Here is a 5176-nt window from a genome sequence, read left to right as displayed (position 1 = left end):
CCAGCCTGAAGTCAAAGCAGATTATTACTGTGTTGACACTGAAACCACTGGTGGTTTCAAGTTCCACAACCATGCAGACAAATGGGGATGTATGACAAAAACCTTTCTCTTCCTCCACATATTAGCTATCAAGAATACTTAAAGAGATTAACCTTCTGTGTGCACAACTCTAGTGTAGCATTTTGGTGCTACTTGAGGAGCAGCTTAAGATGCTGCTTTGGTGTGGCAGAGAAGCCATGGCAAGAATTAGACAACAGACACAGGTTTCAGAGAGGTTGAAAGTGCTGGAAGCAGGAGCAGGAATGAAATCAAGGGAGAAGTGAAGTGTCTCCCAGCTCCTGACCCAGCTTTTTATTAAGTCTCAAAACACATGATATAAGGCTACGTAATAGGGAAATTTCTAAGAGGATGTTGATATTCATACGGGCTGTAAACCGCCGGCTCACTAGCTTAACCGCAAACCCATAGATACGATTTCTTCATAACATTTTCAAGGCTAGCTCTTTCTATAACTTTCCACTATTTTCCAGGGCACTGGCTTTTCAACACTAAACATAGATAACAAAGCGTTTGCGCAGTCGCAGGTGTGCCTGCCAGATTGCCGAATATGCAAAGACATCTCAAAGCTCAGCGCCTGTACATTCTATATTTACTACACTCCAGGTCTTATGACAGGATCCCTAGGATAGGTCAGGATCCATAGGTCAGGGATCCTAGGATAGGACAGGATCCATAGGTCAGGGAGCACATTTCAATTCATTGGAGTCTCTGTTCATTGATCTATTCAGGCTTTGATGAAGAAGAACCTCAACACAGTTGCTGCTGGGGTAAAGGTCCCTCTAGTCCTAGAGGACTTTGGCAATGAATAGCTTGTCTTTCAGCACCAGCCATTGGTTCCGGAGGCAGAAGGGGGAACCAATCTGGGATTCCTGCCCCCCATTGCTGCAAACATCACAGGGCACAATGTGAGGGACCTGCCCAGAGAGAATCTTTGTATGTAGAATGTGGCCAAATGACTTGAAGATGGTTTGAGTGGGCTTGGACAGGGGGAGGGTGTCTTGGGGGGGCTTGGACGGGGGGGGGGTGTCTTGGTCACATGGCACATGATAAAACCACATTGATGATGTGAAACAGGCTTTCAGGAGCCATTTTGAGAGAGGTGCTGATTCACAGTCCTGTAGAGTTGGGCACCCTTACCCAGACCTCTTCCTTGACTTTGTGTCAGTCTTCTTGCACTAATATGCCAGCAAATAAACATTTTTAGGGCAGAATAAAGAGGTGGAGGTGTGGTGGTAAAGCTTTGCCTCAGCATCCCAAGGCTGAATGTTGATTCAATCTCATTTGGATGCAGGTCTCTTGTTGTCTCCGGTGCTCCTGGAGGCATCTGGAGGGCCTGGGAGGAGGCTGGACTAGATGGACCTTTGGCTTGATCCAGCAGGGATTACATTCTTATGTACTTATCATTGGTCCAGTCTGTTCACCTGCCTTAGAACTGAAATGTCCATTAATCTCAAGCCATTCTTTCAGTACTTAGGGGACCAGTCTCCCAAAAAACAGAGAAAAGAGAGCTGGTTCCCTCTGGTGCCAGGCAATTTCTTTCAGCCAGGGAAGCATGAGAGAGAGAGAGAGAGAGAACAGACCAAGCCAAATAGTGCTTGCTTTTCTGCCCCCCAACCTTTAGGGAGAGATAAGTAGACCTGCTTGGATTTCAGTGTCATTTCTGATAAAGTTTCTGGGTGTGCCGATGACATTTGCATGACTTCCTGTTCTTCAGCATCTGGGGGATTAAAACTAGGCATGGGAAGGCCACAGGTAGAGATTCACATTTCATCAGCAGCACTGAATCATTTCTGCCTTTCACCATGTCCTGGGCTCTGGGTCTTCTCCTCCTCTCCCTTCTCTATCACTGCTCAGGTAAGGGCAGGGAGGGCACTGTCTAGATTGGCCCAGGTTCTGACAAGGAGTGATAGACACTCTGTGTGTATCATAGTAAAGTAGGGAATTTGTGGGACTTGGGAGCAGAGAACATGTGCTGAAGACATGGCTCTTTCATTTTCTTTTGCAAAGGTGTCCATTCACAGGCAACGCTGAGTCAACCTGCCTCCCAGTCTGTGTCTCTGGGACAAACAGTGAAACTCTCCTGTTCTGGAAGCAGCGATGGTAACTGGCAGACCATTTTCCCCTGGTATCAACAGAGAGATGGACAAGCCCCTCGCTTTGTACACTGTGATGGTTGCAGCAGCAGGGGAGAAGGGATTCCCAATCGGTTCACTGCTTCTGAGTCTGGGAATGTTGGTTATTTAACCATCACAAATGCTCAGCCTGAAGATGAGGCTGATTATTACTGTGGTGACTGGGAGTACTCAGCAGGTAGCAAGTTCCACAGTGATACAAACTAATAGGGAACTGAAACAAAAACCTTCATTCTTTCTCTCCAGCAGTGGCATAGCTAAGAGGGTGCAGGGGGCAGCAGTTGCACTGGGCATCAAGCTTTAGGGGGGCAACAAGCTGAGCTTGACACTAGTGACCAAAATTGTGAAAATCTTGGTATTTATGAATAATACCATTATGTTATATATCATTAGAAAGTTAGAATACAATGAAACAAACAGCATTGGAATATCTGTATTCTATCAAAAGTTATGACCAATTAACCATAAAATGAAAACACAACTGCCTTATGGAACATAAAGTGAATTTTCTTAACTCACAACTGAACTATGAAACTCATTGTTCTTAGAGGCAATGACATGTTATTATGTTATTGACATGTTGCAATGACATGTTATCATGATACAGCATAAAACCAATAAGGTGTTAATATGAGTCCATGTATTTCTCATTTCATTTCCATTCAGTTACCCCTGCTAACTGGGTAAAAAGTTACTTTTTCAAGTGGCGCCCCTCTTATATTTAGCAAGGGGAGAATAACCATCCCTCTTGACCCCAGCACAGTGTCTCTGACCAATAAGGGGCATACTTTTTTTTATCTATTTACTTAATTAAATTTGATTTTGTCTGGGGGGCTACAAATCTTCTTTGACCCCAGGTAGCAGATAGATGCCTTAGCTATGCCACTGACTGGGGGGAGGCAGCAGAGCAAGTGTGTGGCAAGCTGCTTGGGTGAGGAGGTGGGTTCCTCCCAATTTTCACTGTTTAAAAAGCCCAGGCGTGATGTCACTTCCTGTAGTGACATCACTTCCGGGGCAACATTTTGAGCTTGGCACTGGGCTACATGATCATTAGATATGCCACTGCTCTCCAGTATGTGTAGTCAACAATGCTTAAAGAATCTCCCTTGATTTGGGCAGGGCAGCAGAACTTCAAAGAGCCTGCAGTCAGCGTCCCTGCTGAAATTCTTGTCCTAGCAGGGGATTGACATTCACCCTACAACATCTATGACGTACTAAGTAAGAATATTTTCCTTCATCTTTGCCTGAATGCCTGGAGTCCTAGGGACCACTTGGCCAGAAGGGCCATGGTCGTAGGGCCCAGGTTCCACTCTCCCATTTTTGAAGCTAAACAGGTCTGTCTCTGAAAGAGCATGGATGGCTAACTGCCCAGGAACCCCAGATAGAGGGAAGCAAGGCACAATATTTATTAATGTATCAACGTTCTTTAAAATGTTAGAAAGTCCATCACTCTGCATTCTGCAGAGGAAGATCACCCACCCCCAAACCCTGACCCACCAATGCACATGGACCAATCCGTGGTGTGCCATAAAGGGAGAGCTAAATCACCTAAAGGGAGAGCTAAATGAAGAAACTGGCTTCAAGATCAAAGAGCAGCAGATATCTCAGGCATGTTGGATGTGAAATTTGCTCCTTATTCGGTGCAAGTCCAGCTTAGGATACATTAAATATTGGAGAGAGAAGGGTCACATTGTCCTTCCCAGATTATACATCAAATGCGGCCCCATGTGGAGGCCCACAGCCCAATCCTATCCAATTTTCCAGTGCCCGTGCAGCCATACCAGTGGGGCGTGCACTGCATCCTATGGTGGGGAGGCAGTCACAGAGGCCTCCTCAAGGTATGGGAAAATTTGTTCCCTTACTTTGGGGCCACTTGGGGCTATGCTGCGGCTGCACTGGTGATGAAAAATTGGATAGGATTGGGCCCTCAGGATCCAGTGGCTTTGCTCCACCGGTCCTGCCTCCCTCCCACCCTGTTCCCTCCCCTGCACACCTCCTCCCCGCCATCCCCCTGCCCTGGAATGCCTCCTCTCCACCTCCCCCATACCCCCACCAACCTCTCTTCTGCCTGGCGGTCCACTGGCACTAGCCCAACACCAGATGGCGCTGACCTAACACCAGCGCTGAGGGCCGCAGTCATGCGGGAGAGCAAAAACTTCCAATGTGTCTCTATAGACATGAACTGTGTTGAAGTTCCCAGTTCTACTACTGGGAATAACAGCAATATTTAGATAAGTAGAATAAAAAACGACTCACGTGGTATCTGTTCCAGCACAGGACTCATTTTGAATTGGTTGGCAACCTTCAGTCTCGAAAGACTATGGTATAAGCCTACAGCACCCGGTATTCCCAGGCAGTCTCCCATCCAAGTACTAACCAGGCCTGACCCTGCTTAGCTTCTGAGATCAGACAAGATCGGGAGATAGTGTTCAGTATAGGGAGATGGTTGGCAACCTTCAGTCTCGAAAGACTATGGTATAAGCCTACAGCACCCGGTATTCCCAGGCAGTCTCCCATCCAAGTACTAACCAGGCCTGACCCTGCTTAGCTTCTGAGATCAGACAAGATCGGGAGATAGTGTTCAGTATAGGGAGATGGCTGGCAACCTTCCATCTCCAAAGACTATGGTTGAAGCCTACAGCACCCGCTATTCCCAGGCGGTCTCCCATCCAAGTACTAACCAGGCCTGACACTACTTAGCTTCCAAGATCAGATGAGATCGGGCACATTCAGGGGAAATATATTATTGACCTTACTTGTGAAAAGACTCTTTGTTTCTACCCCCTCTCCATATGAACAGTGTTGAGTGTGCAACCCCTGCCTCATTTTCATGCAGGTCCAAGCTCAGAGCCATCAGTCTTACTTGGAAGGCTCTGCTCTATGCAAATTGCCCCATGGCCATTGACCATCCTACAGCCCTGCATATTCTCAGTGGAGAAATGAGAGGCTGTCACACAGCCAATGCCCAGAGAACATATTTGCAT

The 5176-nt window shown here is 46.9% G+C and overlaps 1 pseudogene; it reads right to left on the bottom strand.

Moving 5' to 3' along the window:
* Positions 1–4824: 4824 nt before the first annotated feature.
* Positions 4825–4943, bottom strand: LOC136634940 (5S ribosomal RNA; annotated as a pseudogene).
* Between the last annotated feature and the right edge of the window lie 233 nt (positions 4944–5176).

The sequence above is a fragment of the Tiliqua scincoides genome, chromosome 14 (assembly GCF_035046505.1).
Source record: "Tiliqua scincoides isolate rTilSci1 chromosome 14, rTilSci1.hap2, whole genome shotgun sequence".
Lineage (NCBI taxonomy): Eukaryota > Metazoa > Chordata > Lepidosauria > Squamata > Scincidae > Tiliqua > Tiliqua scincoides.
The sequence above is the reverse complement of the archived record's forward strand: the minus strand, read 5'-3'. Positions and strand labels throughout refer to the sequence as shown.